At 44.1% G+C, this 18839-nt stretch overlaps 1 pseudogene; it reads left to right on the top strand.

The window, feature by feature from the left end:
* Nucleotides 1-1430: 1430 nt before the first annotated feature.
* The window catches only part of LOC111973555 (guanine nucleotide exchange factor VAV3-like), a 138901-nt pseudogene continuing 121492 nt past the window's right edge, over nucleotides 1431-18839 (top strand).

Below are 18839 nucleotides of genomic sequence, written 5' to 3' on the forward strand. Positions count from 1 at the left end.
AGTATAGAATCAATCTTTAGGATGTTGTAATCATAAATATTCAATAACGTTCCAACCGGAGAAATCCTTTGTCTGTAGAGAAGCAATGGAACGCAGGTCGCTATCATGTGAAATGCGCGTGACCAGGACCTGGCTCTCTGCCAGACCACTGACTCAAACAGCTCCCATCCGGCTCCACATCACAGTAGAAGCATCATTGAAGGTTCTACAGACTGTTGACATCTAGTGGAAGCCYTAGGAAGTGCAAACAGATCCATATTCTACTTTGCATTCAATAGGGACTGAGTTGAAAATCGACCAACCTRAGATATCCCACTTTCTGGTTGGATTTTTCTCAGGTTTTCGCCTGCCATATGAGTTCTGTTATACTCACAGACATCATTCAAACAGTTTTAGAAACTTCAGAGTGTTTTCTATGCTATAGTAATAATAATATGCATATATTAGCATCTGGGACAGAGTAGGAGGCAGTTCACTCTGGGCACGCTATTCATCCAAAAGAGAAAATGCTGCCCCCTATCCCCAAAAAGTTAAGGCATAAAACGGAAGGAAAGAGAGCTCTGATGGACATGTACAGTAGGTGGTGGACAGACCAAAGCATGTACTAGCCTACTAATAAAACCCCATTCTATGATCCAGACTTTGACCTTCCCCCATTCCAGTATAACGAATCCTCTCATGCACAAATATTTACCCACAAAATGTTTTTTGTATTTGCTATTCAAATAATTTCCCCCCACCTTTAATTAATGGATAACAACGGAAGCGATCTGATGCACTGCAGACCACAGCACTGCTAAATGGAGAATGGAGAACATAGATTATCAAACCATAACATATTTATATTTTCATCAGCAGAATCATGCAAAGGGTAGTCTAATTTTGTTTTTTGGTATTTACTAGGATCCCCAATAGCTGCTGCAAAAGCATCAGCTACTCTTCCAGGGAAATATAATGTTTATCTTGACGATTATCAAATACAATGAAATATGTAGGTCTACATAACCAGATTGTGCATTATTGGAGTCTTCATTCAAGCAGCAATAGATTTATTTGACTGATAAAGATGCATTCATCTATTCCTATCAATTATTAATAGTGCATCTCTTTGAGGTCACCAGTGCTGCGACAGACAATTTACATATTTAACCAAATTTAATCAAAATCTGTTTTCGATCAATTGAACAGACAAAACCCATTCTATTTATGTTAAATAATTCAAATAATTTTATGGAAGTGAATTTTTCTAACTAAAGTTAAGTCATTTAATATTCATCCTCTCCGAATAGACTACGGCTACTTCTAAATCGTTCTTAATAGGCTACAATTTTCCAAACAGCACTTGGTGTTTTTTTCTTTCTAAGAATGTTCTGAGGTGGGTGACACAATGCAAATATCAATGCAGTAATTAACTCTATGGAACATATGAGTGGCAAGCGGAAAAGGAGAGGCGGAGGGTTGGTGTGGACTGAGAGAGAACGCGAGAGAGAGAGAAAGAGAGAGAGAGAGATGGAGGGAGAGCGCACGAACAGTGTTGCCGTTACTGTCAGCTGTGGAACGGTTCAGTCATCAATGGACAGAGTACACACCTAGCCAGCAGCATAGCCTCTTTCAATGTACCTTCATTTCTGCTATGAAACGGAGGGAAGTATAATCAAATCCGGTTACCTAGTTTCGCTTTCATCGTTTATATTGCAGATTGAAATGGAGACAACGTTGTGTTAGCGCGCGCTATTGATTAGACTCCAATAGGCTTTATTCCTTGCGGAAGATTTGTTTGATCTCAACCATACATTAACAATGATGGAGTATTGGAGGCAGTGCGCATTATGGCTGATCAACTGCAAGGTGCTTCCACCCAACCATCGGGTAACATGGGAGTCCGCCCAGGTATTCGACCTGGCTCAGACACTCCGAGATGGAGTGCTCCTGTGTCAGCTTCTCAACAACCTCCGACCCCATTCCATCAACCTCAAAGAGATCAATCTCAGACCGCAGATGTCACAGGTAAAATAAGAAACGTGTTTACAATAATTTCATATCAAAAACATTAAACGCTTCAAATACTCTGCTAAACCACAATACCCATATTTCCACGCATCGAATGGAGTAATCAAAAACATAGAAGACTGCACAGAGGGAGGGAAAACCTGTTGGCAGTTTGAATCACATTAGTTTAACTTAGTTCGCTGTGAACTTGGGAATTGTTTCATATCCTCGAAAGTGTTCTTTTTTATTGTCAACGAGGGAAGTTTCCATTATTTTGATCTCTTAAAGCGAAGCTGTACCGTTATCTGAACCGAGTCAGACCTCGCTTGCCCTCTATGGCATTTCATATTATTCTGTACATAAATCTGACACTCCATTTAGTATGATATGTTAGGTTTCGATGGTATGGATTAATTTAGGATGTTCATCATCCATTTCGTATGATATGTTACAAATTACAATTCCTATTATATGTTAAGATTTTGCAAAACGTACAATATGTTACAGATTTGTAATGTACAACATGTAATGAATTTGCAAAAGTATGATATGTTAGGCATTTCCATTTGTTGTGGCTAACATTAGCTAGGGCTAGGGGAAGAGTTAGCTAACTAGCTAAGTAGTTGCAAAGTAGCTAAAATGTAGTAAGTAGTTGAAAAGTTGATGATTGAATAAAATGCTAAAGTTGATGAGATTCGAACCTTTGGGTTGCTAGACTTTCGCATTATACACCCACCTATACACCCCAACCAATCATCCTCCTTTAGTTTTTGCCTTAATTAACCTTCTGTCTTATATAACCATACATCTAGTCTACGAGACCAGGCTGTCTAGGATATGAGAGTCACACATTCAGCTGGAGGTAGAGAGGTTACTTTGAGGATATGGCTTTATATACATAAACAAAACAGTTTCAATCAATTCTTATGTTTCCCCTTCCCCCATATTTTGATTTATATTTATTCATATAAATAAATAATCAAATGAATAGCCCCACAAAGGCAGTAAAATTACATTGGCCAACTATCACATTTCTCTGTGACAGTACATTACACGTTTTGTCTATTATAAATAAGTGGTAGCTGGTCTTTTCTGTGCTTTCCTCATTTTCCCTTCCCTGTAACATAGTTGTTTTTGATTTGTGCTCTTGCTTCTCTACACTTTCATCCTTTCATATTGATTTATTGTCCCATATTGAGTCAATAGCCAGTACAAAGTACAGGTATATGACAATATCTATTATGTTCCTATCACACAGAAAGGCTTACAGACAGACATACAGACAGATAGACAGATAGGTAGACAGACAGACATGCAGACATACATACAGATAGACAGATAGGTAGACAGACAGACATACAGATAGACAGATAGGTAGACAGACAGACATACAGGTAGCGTGACTGTCAGGCTACAGGTACAGCTCCCCTGTCTTCTGCGTTATTAAAAACCGAGGCTCCTGCCTCTTGCCACGTTTTCCTCTCCTCTCCTGGTTGTCAAAGACCATCTGCTCCTGTCCTGTCCCACGCCAAGCCTGTCCTGTCACAGCCTGGGTCACACCGAGCATGTCACAGCCTGGCCTGGCTCTGGGCTGGGCAGATTATAATTCTCCTTCACATCACAGCTAAATCTGTGTCTCAATGACAACTCTCAGGGGAGAGAGGGGACGGTCACTCCATGTGACGAGTCTAGACCAACCTTTAGAGCACCTGACTGCCACACACACACATACACACACACACACACACACACACACACACACACACACACACACACACACACACACACAACACACACACACACACACACCACACACACACACACCACACACACACACACACACACACACGACACCACATCATGCCCGCACGCAATACGCACACACACACTCAGTCATCACGCACACTCAGTCATCGCACACTCGAATGAAGCAGCCAATGAGTAAGCTGCTTCACAAACCAACTATCAGTGTAAAGCTGACAGACAGATTGTGTGACAGAGTGAGTGCACTCTAAAACAATTCTACAATCCTCATGTCAATATGATATACTTCTACAATAGATTCGTAATCAAGTTTGTTTTTAAAATTGTCAAAGTCAAGTGGACCATTACATTTGCTATTGTTATTGACATTTTCTTATTGCTTTTAGTGCCTCAAACAAATTACAATGTTTGCATGGTGCTTTAAGAGAGGAAACTAGATAGTGTTGGTAAGAAGAGAGGTTGAGCTGTGTATTACTCTCAGGGTTAGACAAGGCCAACGGCTACAATTATTGATCGAGAAAAGATCATTATTTGCCAGCATCCGCTCTAAGTCATGACATAATGGCACACTATGTAGCAGGCACATTGGATGTGTCCTATGCTTACCCATTGTACCACTATGTTATTTTTAGACATGGCTTGATGCCAGCTTGGATTAGTCATTATGATTCAATAAGGATGAGACATACAAAAGTGTAAACACCTACATCACGTACATCACTGAAGCAAATACGATTAATATTTACAATTCTGCTTAGCCTACTTTCTCTTGATTGTAGACCAAGCGGATATAATATTTCTGCCCTTAGGCTTAACACACTACTAGTGTGCTACACCCATTCATACAGCATGCTAAGGAGACCAATTCCCTTTGGTTGTACATCACACAGAAACTGGAGGGGAAATTTAAAAAAAAAATCCCCTCCACAACTTTCTATCTGCGTCCGAAATTGAACCTTACTCCCTATATGGTGTACGACTTTTCACCAGGGACCATTCAAAATTAGTACACTAAATATGGAATAGGGTGCTGTTTGGGAAGCACCCACTGCCCCCAGCCCTCAGTGCTCCATGGAGGTGTCATTTACATAACGGAGGGTTGGTTGAGATGCATGAATACCACAGTGAATAATTAATGAATACACAGTGGCAGTAGCTATTTTATCATTGGTCCATTTACAAACACATGGGACGCTAGGCCTCCCCTCACCCAGTGGGACCCTAGGGACCGCGGAGAGACCAAGACAAAGGCCTTAGAGGGCCCAGAGCACAAAGGACCTGTCTGTTGCACAGAGCCATATCAGAGACCCCTCTCTGAACACAGGGGCCTGGACCCTCAAAGCAGCGGGCCCCGTGGCTGTATTAGACGCGTAATTAAAGCACAATTCATCAGCCCCTCTGGAGACTTAGTTGTCCAGCAGTGATGGCAGCAGCGGGGTTGGCAAGAGGGAAGTAGTGGAGTGTGTAGTGTGTGTCTCTCTGATGTGAAGTGTGCTAACAGCGTGTGTCTCTTTGATGTGAAGTGTGCTAACAGTGTGTGTCTCTCTGATGTGAAGTGTGCTAACAGCGTGTGTCTCTCTGATGTGAAGTCTGCTAACAGCGTGTGTCCTCTGATATGCAGTGTGCTAACAGCGTGTGTCTCTCTGATGTGAAGTGTGCTAACAGCGTGTGTCTCTCTGATGTGAAGTGTGCTAACAGCGTGTGTCTCTCTGATGTGAAGTGTGCTAACAGCGTGTGGTCTTCTCTGATGTGAAGTGTGCTAACAGCGTGTGACTCTGATGTGAAGTGTGCTAACAGCGTGTGTTCTCTGATGTGAAGTGTGCTAACAGCGTGTGACTCTGATGTGAAGTGTGCTAACAGCGCGTGTCTCTTGATGTGAAGTGTGCTAACAGCGTGTCTCTCCTGATGTGAAGTGTGGCTAACAGCGTGTGACTCTCTGATGTGAAGTGTGCTAACAGCGTGTTGTCTCTCTGATGTGAAGTGTGGCTAACAGCGTGTGACTCTCGGAGTGTGAAGTGTGCTAAACAGCGTGTGACTCTCTGATGTGAAGTGTGCTCACAGCGTGTGTCTCTCTGATGTGAAGTGTGCTAACAAGGTGTGTCTATCTGATGTGAAGTGTGCTAAAGCGTGTGTCTCTCTGATGTGAAGTGTGCTAACAGCGTGTGGTCTCTGATGTGAAGTGTGCTAGCGTGTGTCTCTCGATGTGAAGTGTGCTAACAGCGCGTGTCTCTGATGTGAAGTGTGCTAACAGCGTGTCCTTCTGATGTGAAGTGGTGCTAACAGCGTGTGACTCTCTGATGTGAAGTGTGCTAACAGCGTGTCTCTCTGATGTGAAGTGTGCTAACAGCGTGTGACTCTCTGATGTGAAGTGTGCTAACAGCGTGTGTCTCTCTGATGTGAAGTGTGCTAACAGCGTGTGATCTCTGAGTGGAAGTGTGCTAACAGCGTGTGTCTCTGATGTGAAGTGTGCTAACAGCGTGTTTCTTGATGTGAAGTGTGCTAACAGCGTGTCTCTCTGATGTGAAGTGTGTAAAGCGTGTGTCTCGATGTGAAGTGTCTACACGCGTGTCTCTGATGTGAATGTGGTAACAGCGTGTCTCTCTGATGTGAAGTGTGCTAACAGCGTGTGTCTCTCTGATGTGAAGTGTGCTAACAGCGTGTCTCTGATGTGAAGTGTGCTAACAGCGTGTGTCTCTGATGTGAAGTGTGCTAACAGCGTGTCTCTCTGATGTGTAAGTGTGCTAAAGCGTGTGTCTCTGATGTGAAGTGTGCTAAACAGCGTGTCTCCTGATGTGAAGTGTGCTAACAGCGTGTGTTCTGATGTGAAGTGTGCTAACAGCGTGTCTCTCTGATGTGAAGTGTGCTAAAGCGTGTGTCTCTGATGTGAAGTGTGCTAACAGGTGTTCTCTGATGTGAAGTGTGCTAACAGCGTGTTCTCTGATGTGAAGTGGCTAACAGCGTGTGTCTCTGATGTGAAGTGTGCTAACAGCGTGTCTCTCTGATGTGAAGTGTGCTAACAGCGTGTGCTTCTCTGATGTGAAGTGTGCTAACAGGGTGTCTCTTGATGTGAAGTGTGCTAACAAGCGTGTCTCTCTGATGTGAAGTGTGCTAAGCGTGTGTCTCTGATGTGAAGTGTGCTAACAGCGTGTCTCTCTGATGTGAAGTGTGCTAACAGCGTGTGTCTCTGATGTGAAGTGTGCTAACAGCGTGTCTCTCTGATGTGAAGTGGCTAACAGCGTTTCTCTGATGTGAAGTGTGCTAACACGTGTCTCTCTGATGTGAAGTGTGCTAAAGCGTGTCCTCTCTGATGTGAAGTGTGCTAACAGCGTGTGTCTCTGATGTGAAGTGTGCTAACAGCGTGTCTCTCTGATGTGAAGTGTGCTAACAGTGTGTCTCTCTGATGTGAAGTGTGCTAACAGTGTGACTTTGAGCTGCTGTGTTCAGTCAAAACCAACATCCAGTAGTTGTTGTTTTCTCAGGGTAAGACAAGTTATGTAGTAACAGTTATGCACTACACATACAACTAGAAATTGACTCAAAAATTTCTTGTGACAGGATTTTGCTTGAACCTGGAAACATTTTGACTGGGCCCTGTCTTTCAAGAGATCCAAATAATGAAAGCTAGAGATAAATTAAATGGATATGAGGGGTATTGGCCTTCGTACATTCTCCATAAAATCCACAAGGTCACAAGTTCTAAGGAAAGGAGAAGTATAAATCTGACATCCACAGAATAGCTTTGGATGCTGTTGTAGTATTTTCTCATGGGATTGTGTCTGCTTGTGAGAGGAAAGTGCAACAGGTGCAGCAGGAGTGAGTTAAAAGTGTCTTACTTAAACAAAAATTAGGTACAGTATGTGGTTATCTGTGTGTGTGTGGATGTTACAATAGGGCAGTATGAAAGTGTCAATTGAGAGGAAGTGTAGATGGGCAAATGGCTGCTGAGACTGTTATGCTCCAGAGTCTAGACCAAAAGGTTTTGTAAGTCGTGGTTTGGTTTCAGTGGCTTACACGTGAATGCACACAATGCATCGACAGCAGCAGCAGTACATATAGGCCTCTTTCAAAAAGACTGTCTCTGAGCTTTGGCACACTAAGGAAGTGAGGAGACGGAATAGAGGAAGGAAGTGAAACTTGACATGCCTGGGCCAAACCCACTCTGTCTAAAAAAACACACAGAAGCAACCTGACTTAGTACATGACAAAGCTTCAGAGTTCCCATTTATGTAAGAACATTACTTCAAGAGGTAGATAGAAGACAGGGGGGAGGGAGAGAAAGAGATAGAGAGGAAATGGAAAGAGGAAAGTGTTGGGACACTTTGATGATGTCATCATTACTGATTTTGTTCCGAATGACTCAGAATTCTCCTAATCGTCCAAGTTCTGCATTCACCTGTATTTCCCTTGCTGGAATAGATTTAGATGTTTTGGGAAATTGTATTCTATGATAGTGGTGGGAAAAGTACTCAATTGTCAATATACATTAATAGAGTGCAATAGGGCGGCGCACAATTGGCCCAGCATGGTCCGGGTTAGGGTAGGGTTTGGCCTGGGGGGGCTTTACTTGGCTCATCGCGCTCTAGCGACTCGTTGTGGCTGGCCGGGCGTCTGCAGGCTGACTTCGGTCATCAGTTGAACGGTGTTTCCTCCGACACATTGGTGCGGCTGGCTTCCGGGTTAAGCGGGCAGGTCTAAAGAAGAGTAGTTAGGCGGGTCATGTTACGGAGGACGCATGGCTCGACCCTCACCTCTTCCGAGCCCTTTGGGTAGTTGCAGCGATGAGACACGATCATAATTGGATTGCAATTGGATATAACAAAATTGAAAAAAAAAAAAAATACAAAATGTATTTTTTACAAAAGAAATACAAAATAGATTAAAAAATATTATAGAAAATTAGTAGAGTAAAAGTCAGTCACCCATTAAAATACTACATGAATACAAGTCTAAAAGTATCTTGTTTTAAATGTAGTTAAGTACAGTGGTGGAAAAAGTACTCATTCTTGAGTCAACGTAAAAAGTAAAAGTAAACACTCTCAATCAAATTCCTTGTATTAAGCAAACCAGGGGGCACACTTTTCTTGTTTATTTAATTTACAGACAGCGAGGGGCTCACTCCAACACTCAGACATAATTTACAAATGCAGTATTTGTGTTAAGGGAGTCCGCCAGATCAGAGGCATTAGGGATGACAGTGCGTTATATTGATAGGTGCGTGATTTGGACCATATTGCTCTCCTGGCTGAGCATTCGAAATGTAACGACGTTGGAGGTGGCTTATGGTAGAGAAATTAACATTCAATTCTCTTTCAAAAGCTCTGGTGGACATTCATGCAGTCAGCATACCAATTGCACACTCCCTCAATACTGGAGACATCTGTGGCATTGTGTTGTGTGACAAAACCGCACATTTTAGAGTGGCATTTTATTGTCCCCAGCACAAGGTGCACGTGTGTAATGATCATGCTGTTTAATCAGCTTCTTGATATGCCACACCTGTCAGGTATATGATTTATCTTGGCAAAGGAGAAATGCTCACTAATAAGGTTGTTAACAAATTTGTTCACAACATTTGAGAGAAATAAGCTTTTTTTTTGCGTATGGAAGGGGTATGGTATATGGCCAATATACCATGGCTAAGGGCTACTCCTGCACGACGCAACACGGAGTGCCTGGACACAACCCTTAGCCATGGTATATTGGCCGTATATCACAATTAAACCAACCGGTTTTTAATATAGAATATGTACCTCTGCAGAGCGCCAGTCAAATAATTGGTAATGCTATATGAGGAATCATGTAATTACATTTTATGATTTTCAAAAAGGAAGAGAGTCTGATATCCAATCAATGTTTATTGCATTTTTGAGACCTACCAGACTGGTTCATTTCATCAGTATTGTTGTAAGTGCTTTCTGAGAGCTTTTTCGTCAATACTGACATAGTTACATTGAAAACAATGGCCATTGATGATAGCATTTAACTCTATTTTAATCCATGTCTAATACGAATCCGATGGGAACAACACAACATGAAACACATGAATGTCCCCATTTGTTATATGTCAACACAGCTTTTTATTTCTTTGTCCTTGTCACGGTCTTAGTAGATATCCGACTCGTTATTCATGAAGTGATCAGCTCTCCCCCGCCAGGATCAGCTCTCCCCAGTCCATGTAATCTTCTTCAATATGTCCTAAAAGGCTAAACTGATCCTAGATCAATACGCCCACTCTGAGATGTCCAGATGATGCACGCGAGGGAGAGATGTTTCTGTTGCCTGCAACCTTTACTGTTCGTCCAATCTCCAGTGGAGCATTGAAAACCTCCAGCCAAATGAAATGGACATTATTTTCTATCCTGCTAAAAATAGATAGAGCAGTCAGTCAGGCAGTCAGTAATGATAATGCTTAAAGCAAAGAGCACTTGGCCTTGCAGTGTGTAGCCTAGTGTTTCAGTGGTGTACGTATTAACAATATGTATTTCATATCATGTTTCTCCACTAAGTGTGAATGAGGATGTCTAATGCTTCTCATGCTGTGTAATAGTGGGTATTGGTGATACTTGGACATCTCTGCTGAGCTCTATTTAAATACTGTATGTCTATTTTCATTGTCTTTGGGTGCAGTGTAGAGGGACAGCTAGAAATACAGTGCATTCGGAAAGTATTCAGACCCCTTTACTTTTTACACATTTTGTTACACTACAGCCTTATTCTAAAATGAAAAAATAAAATAAATTGAATCAATCTACACACAATACCCCATAATGACAAAGCAAAAACAGGTTTTTAGATTTCTTTGGGCAAATTTCTGAGAACATTTACATAAATATTTAGACCCTTTACTCAGTACTTTGTTGAAGCACCTTTGGCAGCGATTACAGCCTTGAGTCTTCTTCTTCTTGGGTATGACGCTACAAGCTTGGCACACCTGTATTTCGGGAGTTTCTCCCATTTTTCTCTGCAGATCCTCTCAAGCTCTGTCAGGTTGAATGGGGAGCGTTGCGGCACATCTATTTTCAGGGCTCTTCAGAGATGTTAGATCGGGTTCAAGTCCGGGCTCTGTCTGGGCCACTCAAGGACATTCAGAGACTTGTCCCAAAGCCACTCCTGCGTTGTCTTGGCTGTGTGCTTAGGGTCGTTGTCCTGTTGGAATGTGAACCTTCGACCCAGTCTGAGGTCCTGAGCACTCTGGAGCAGGTTTTCATCAAGGTTGTCTCTGTACTTTGCGGCGTTCATCTTTCCCTCGATCCTGACTTGTCTCCCAGTCCTTGTCGCTGAAAAACATCCCCACAGTTTGATGCTGCCACCACCATGCTTCACTGTAGGGGTGGTGCCAGGTTTCCTCCAGATGTGACGCTTTGCATTCAGGCCAAAGAGTTAAATCTTGGTTTCATCAAACTAGAGAATCTTGTTTCTCATGGTCTGAGAGTCCTTTAGGTGTCTTTTGGCATACTCCAAGCGGGCTGTCATGTCCTTTTACGGAGGAGTGGCTTCTGCCTGGCCACTCTACCATAAAGACCTGATTGGTGGAGTGCGGCAGAGATGATTGTCCTTCTGGAAGGGACTCCCATCTCCACAGAGGAACACTGGAGCTCTGTCAGAGTGACCATCGGGTTCTTGGTCACCTCCCTGACCATGGCTCTTCTCCCCCAATTGCTCAGTTTGGCCGGGCGGCCAGCTCTAGGAAGAGTCTAGGTGGTTCCAAACTTCTTCCATTTAAGAATTATGGAGGCCACTATGTTCTTGGGGACCTTCAATGCTGCAGAATATTTTTTGTACCTTCCCCAGATCTGTGCCTCGAGACAATACTATCTCAGAGCTCTATGGACAATTCCTTTGACCTCATGTCTTGTTTTTTGCTCTGACATGCACTGTCAACTGCGGGACCTTATGTGTGTGCCGTTCCAAATCATGTCCAATTTATTACATTTACCACAGGTGGACTCCAATCATGTTGTAGAAACAGGATGCACCTGAGCTCAGTTTCGAGTCTCATAGCAAAGTGTCTGAATACTTATTGTAACGAACGTCGTCGGGAGAAGGAGAAGAGGACCAAGGTGCAGAGTGGTAAGTATTCATAATACGTTATTCTAATAAATATGAACACTCTAACAAAACAACAACACGACAAACAAACAGTTCTGTAAGGTGCAACAAACACTAACCAGAAAATAACCACCCACAAACAAAAGTGGGAAAACAGGCTACCTAAGTATGGCTCTCAATCAGAGACAACGATAGACAGCTGCCTCCGATTGAGAACCATACCAGGCCAAACACATAGAAATAGAAAACCTAGACCTACAACATAGAATACCCACCCACATCACACCCTGACCAAACTAAAAATAGAAACATACAAAGCAATCTACGGTCAGGGCGTGACACTTATGTAAATAAGGTATGTCTAATTTTTATTTTTAATACATTTGCAAAATGTTCTAAAAACCTGTTTTCCCTTTGTCATTATGGGGTATTGTGCGTAGATTGATGAGGAAAACATTAAATGTAATACATTTTAGAATAAGGCTGTAACATAACAAAATGTTGAAAAAGTCAAGGCGTCTGAATACTTTCCAAATGCACCGTATATACCTGTGGTGGAGAAGAGTGTTAATAATTACATACAGAAGCACACTATGGTACGCTCGCACAGACACACATGAACGCAGGGTCAGACACCAGTTGACCTGTCTCACACACCCCCTGCAGCTGGAAACCAAACGTATGATATTTTACTGGATGGGGAGGAGGAGGAGGAGGGGAGGGGGAGTGGGGGGACAAGGAGGAGGATGAGATGTGAGGAGTAGGAGGAGGAGGGGGGGGCGGACAGACAGTATTCATGCTCCAGTGAGAAGACGATGGTCGTACGCCTTGCCTCTTCCGAGAGAACAGAGAGGCTGGAGAGGGAGAGCCTTGGATCAGGTCATTACAGCTGATGAACAGTAAAGGTTTATGTGTCCCCTAACACACACTACTGTGCTGTGAAGCTCTACATACCCTGGCCTGGCCAACACACTACTGTGCTGTGAAGCTTCTACATACCCTGGCCTGGGCCAACACACTACTGTGCTGTGAAGATTTACATACCCTGGCCTGGCCAACACACTACTGTGCTGTGAAGCTCTACATACCCTGGCCTGGCCAACACACTACTGTGCTGTGAAGATTTACATACCCTGGCCTGGCAACACACTACTGTCCTGTGAAGCTCTACATACCCTGCACTGCACACACTACTGTCCTGTGAAGATTTACATACCCTGGCCTGGTCAACACACTACTGTCCTGTGAAGATTTACATACCCTGGCCTGGCCAACACAACTACTGTGCTGTGAAGATTTACATACCCTGGGCTGGCCAACACACTACTGTCCTGTGAAGATTTACATACCCTGGCCTGGTCAACACACTACTGTCCTGTGAAGATTTACATACCCTGGCCTGGCCAACACACTACTGCTGCTGTGAAGATTTACATACCCTGGCCTGGCCAACACACTACTGTCGCTGTGAAGATTTACATACCTGGCCTGGTCAACACACTACTGTCCTGTGAAGATTTACATACCCTGGGCTGGCAACACAACTACTGTGCTGTGAAGATTTACATACTCTGGCCTGGTCAACACACTACTGTCCTGTGAAGATTTACATACCCTGGCCTGGCCAACACACTACTGTGCTGTGAAGATTTACATACCTGGCCTGGCCAACACACTACTGTGCTGTGAAATTTACATACTCTGGGCTGGTCAACACACTACTGTCCTGTGAAGATTTACATACCCTGGGCTGGCCAACACACTACTGTGCTGTGAGATTTACATACTCTGGCCTGGTCAACACACTACTGTCCTGTGAAGTTTACATACCCTGGCTGGCCAACACACTACTGTCCTGTGAAGATTTACATACCCTGGCCTGGCCAACACACTACTGTCTGTGAAGATTTACATACCCTGGGCTGGCCACACCACTACTGTCTGTGAAGATTTACATCCCTGGGGCTGGCCAACACACTACTGTGCTGTGAAGATTTACATACCCCTGGCTGGCCAACACACTACTGTGCTGTTGAAGATTTACATACCCTGGGCTGGCCAACACACTACTGTGCTGTGAAATTTACATACCTGGCTGGCCAACACACTACTGTGCTGTGAAGATTTACATACCCTGGTGGCCAACACACTTACTGTGCTGTTGAAGTTTACAACCGGGTGGCCAACACACTACTGTGCTGTGAAGATTTACATACCCTGGGCTGGCCAACACACTACTGTGCTGTGAAGATTTACATACCCTGGCCTGGTCAACACACTACTGTCCTGTGAATATTGACATACCCATGCCTGGCCAACACACTACTTTACTTTGAAGATTGCCATGAAGGACATTTACCCATGAATCTCTCTGGCCTCCACCACATCCCAGCCAAACTATCCCAACCCTCCGTCTCTCATGACCCCATCACAGAATTTCTGCATCACTTGACCCACTCCGTAAACAGACAAGACAGAGCACCTGGATCGCACCAAATAACATAAACTGTACTGCTATCCATCAAGGTGTACACATACATAACCTCTAGCTTCAGGTGGATGTGGGTTGGGAAACATTTCATGGAAAATGCCGAAAGATATAGAAACGTTGTTACTCTTTATGGGCGACTTCCCACCCTTTTGAAATACCTCGGGCTGTACATGAAAGCATATAAGAGGCGTTGGAGACGCCAAATGTTATTAGTCTGTGAGTGTGTCCCAAATCCCACCCTATTCCCTATATAGTGCACTACTTCTGTGTACTGGTAAAAAAGTAATGCAGTAAGGGAATAGGGTGCAATTTGGAACGCAGTCTACTGTATGTCCCTGGGTTTGGATCAGCTACTGTGGACCGTAGCTAGCAGGCCGGCCAGCTGAGGCCGATCCGTCATCTCTCATTAATAATGTAATGAAACAGGGCTGTCATGAAGAGCTGTGCCTGTCAGTGCTGCGTTAAATAAGTCTGTGCTGTTAAATAGAAGAGTCAGGGAGAAAGTTATGATCTCTCTCGACCCCTCCTCTCTGTCTCTCACTCTTGATTTCTCAATCTCTCTCTCTCTGTAGCCTTAGGGATGAGTAATGAAAGTGAATACAAAATATGTGTTTTGTTGTCACATACACCAGATAGGTGCAGTGTAATATGCTGTTAAGTAGTACGGCGCCCCTGGAGAAGATGAGGGTTAAGTTCTTAGCTCAATGACACATCAACAGATGGTATTCTTTTTCTTTTTACGTCAGCCGATGTCACAAAGTGCTATACAGAAACCCAGCCTAAAACCTCAAACAGCAAGCGATGCAGATGTAGAAGCACGGTGGCTAGGAAAAACTCCCTAGAAAGGCAGGAACCTTGGAAGAAACCTAGAGAGGAACCAGACTCTGAGGGGTGGCCAGTCCTCTTCTGGCTGTGCCGGGTGGAGATTATAACAGAAAATGGCCAAGATGTTCAAATGTCCATAGATGACGAGCAGGGTCAAATAATAATAATCACAGTGGTTGTCAAGGGTGCAACAGGTCAGCACCTCAGGAGTAAACGTCAGTTGGCTTTTCATAGGCGATCAGTCAGAGTTAGAGACAGCAGTAGAGAGAGATAAAACAGCAGGTCTGGGACAGGTAGCACGTCCAGGGGAACAGGTCAGGGTTCCATAGCCGCAGGCAGAACAGTTGTAACTGGATTAGCAGCACGACCAGGTGGACTGGGGACAGCAAGGAGTCATCCTAGTCCTGAGGCATGGTCCTAGGGCTCAGGTCCTCCGAGAGAAAGAGAGAAAAAGATAGAGAGAATTAGAGGGAGCATACTTAAATTCACACAGGGCACCGGATAAGACAGGAGAAATACTCCAGATATAACAGACTGACCCTAGCCCCCCGACACATAAACTATTGCAGCATAAATACTGGAGGCTGAGACAGGAGGGGTTGGGAGACACTGTGGCCCCGTCCGACGATACCCCCGTACAGGGCCAACCAGGCAGGATATAACCCTAACTACTTTGTCAAAGCACAGCCCCCACACCACTAGAGGGAGTGGATAGCATACCTTTCGGTTACCTGCCCAACGCTCTTAACTGCTAGGCTACCTGCTGCCCGAATAAATGAATTGCTGGCGTATGTCTCAGTTAGTTTTTTGATTCAAGTGCAGACTGCACTGATGAGTATTATCCTTCAGACTGGGTGTGAGAGAAATACGTCATTCTGTGGCAGTTACTGGAGTCTAGTGTGTAGTATGGAGTCTACTATCCACTGCCTAGGAGGTTTATGGACAGAGTACAATCTGAGGGGGTGTATCTCTGGATTGTGCATCCTGCTGTTTTAGCTGTCTGTCTTCTGGCTGGGTTTGACCCTTAGCTGGACCTGGTTGTAAAAGGCGGACAGATGTTCCTCTGCAGTCAGCACATATTCATTCGCCTACACTCCAACTCAGGTTTCCTGATGACACAGCTGAGAACAGGTCCCAGCTCTCACATCAATGTATGTGACATATACAGTACCTCAGGTCTGGCCTGTGTCCCAAATGACACCCTATTCCGTATGTAATGCCCATATGGCTCTGGTCTAAAGTAGTGCACTACATAGGGAATAGGGTGTGCCATTTTGGATGGAACCCTGGTGATCTGTTTCCATGTCATAGGCCCATACATTAAGCTATACATTACCATGGTCCGTGGCCCTCTGTTTTCCTCCTATAGGGTTTCATATGACACCATTTCTTCTCACCTGACACAATCTCAAGAGACGGTCATAAGATACAGTAGGTATGAGTCATAGAGAAAGCATGCAGGGGTTATGTCATTCTGATTCAATACCCTGTTGAATACGATGGTATTCATTGCTACATGGCTATAGTTAAACCATTGTTCTATCTGTCTTGTCTATGTCGGATGCTCCAAGCAGAAGCACACTAGCCTGGAATCCAAACTCATATGCTCCATTTGACCATTGTATCAGTTTGGATTCCAGGCTAGTAGCACACAGAGGCTGCATCTAAATGGTACCCTATTCCCTACATAGTGCACTGCTTTTGACCAGGGCCGATGTGCGCTATACAGGGAATCAGTTGCCATTTCAGATGCAGCCTGGCACTCTCGCTCCCTGTTGGCTGGGCTGGGTTGTCTGTGGGCATATCAGATTGAGTGAAAGGACAAACAGAAAGAGGCCTCTCAGGTCTCTAATCTCATTCACTGTACATCAGTACGTCCTCTGCTTCCTCTGTGACAGAGTCGGCCATCTAACCGGCTGTTAATTGACACTCATTAACCAAAAGAGATGAGATGAGTCTAACTCAGTTTGGCTTTTCATGTGGGAGACTTTAGACCAAATAGAGTAGGATTTGATTAGGTAGTAGCTGGTAGGCTACATACAATACACACTGGGGTTTTAAAAGAACCCCACACTGTGGTTGCCATGGAGCTTTGGAGCATATTGAAGGGAATACATAAGCAGAACGAAATAAGATCCTTATTATGGAGCTAAAGCGCTCTGAACAGATTCAACACAGCAATACCACATGACTTGAAAAGCAGAATGTGGGATTGGATGGTGGTAGAAACCATTTTATCTTTGTCTTATTTCTGCAGATGGTTTTGGCATGGTGCTTCAGATATGAAATGCTACACCTTCATTGTACAGTGTTGTGGTGAACTCTCCCTACACTTACCCTTGCATCCTTCCTGGGTCCCTCCCTGACTCTACAGGTTAACACACACACACACACACACACACACACACACACACACACACACACACACACACACACACACACACACACACACACACACACACACACACACACAACACACACACACACACACACACACACACACACACACACACACACACACACACACACACACACACACACTCTCTCTGACACAGGCCCATGTTTCCATGCTCAGTCAAGGCTCACTGATTCGGGAGGTGTCTGCCGGGATGCAACAATAAGCCGTGGTGTGAAATCATCATTCCATGTAAGGAGGATGGTTTTGAGGGTACCCACACCAGTCAGGCCTCTTTCTGTACTCTACAAGAGCCTTAGGGGGCTGAGTGTTCCCAATGCAGAAAACAGCTCAGTGTGAAACGATCCCGAGCCTCCCTGGTGCTTGCTCACCACCCCCGTCCCTCCCTGCACCCAGCATGCTTCACCCCAGTGCTACAGAAAGGGTTTCAGCCCACTGAGCCTAGTGCTGTGGGTTTCAGATGCCTTTCTGTGAGGCTGCTGTTTCCTTCAGATACTAAAGCTCTTCGGGTTGCTCAAAAGCCCCCGGGCGACCGTCTCCAAGATGTGCTCCTCAGATAAAACGGCATGCATACAAGTGTAAACATTCAACATTATTTACTAGCTGCCTGCGTGCCCTTCACTCTGACTGTCTTATCTGGGGTTTTCTGCCCCAAGGCCTTTCTTGTGAAGTCATCTGTAATGCCTGATGCGATTTGAGTGGAGCAGAATTTAATATTTGATGTTTGTGCCCATCATCATCTTCACAGACGGCTCTGATGTCGTGCCACAGTTCAGGAGGATAGCTAAATATTGGATAGAGAAATATGAATAGAGAAACTGTTATAATGAATAGAGAAAGATGACTTTGCCTCTCTCAGTTGTTTGACTTGTGTATTCTGTTTTTAACAATGCATTGTTTACTAGTATTGTAACACTGTTCTAGTAACCCAGACTCGTTGACTGCATCTACTGTCGTGCCTAGCAGAGTTACAGCATCACACAGACAACAGTATCACACAGACAACAGCTGTGCTGTTGTAAAAATGAGAGAGAGAGAGAACAACCGATAAATAACACTTCCTGTGAAAGCCTGCCTGTGAGTCAAGACCAAACGAAAAAGAAGTAAGCAAACAACCCCATCTCTGAAGGGTTTCAGTACAGCCCTGAAAACAGCCCTGGTTACTGGTTATTCACTGTACATCAGTACGCGTTTGTGAGGACTGATGTCATTCTAACAGCCTGTTGTGATTAAGTCTTGTATTGGAGGATGTTACCATCAGCATATAACCATTTAAGATTGTAATCTTAATACAGGAGCTGAAGG

This window comes from Salvelinus sp. IW2-2015, linkage group LG14 (genome assembly GCF_002910315.2).
Source record: "Salvelinus sp. IW2-2015 linkage group LG14, ASM291031v2, whole genome shotgun sequence".
In the NCBI taxonomy this organism is placed as follows: Eukaryota; Metazoa; Chordata; class Actinopteri; order Salmoniformes; family Salmonidae; genus Salvelinus; species Salvelinus sp. IW2-2015.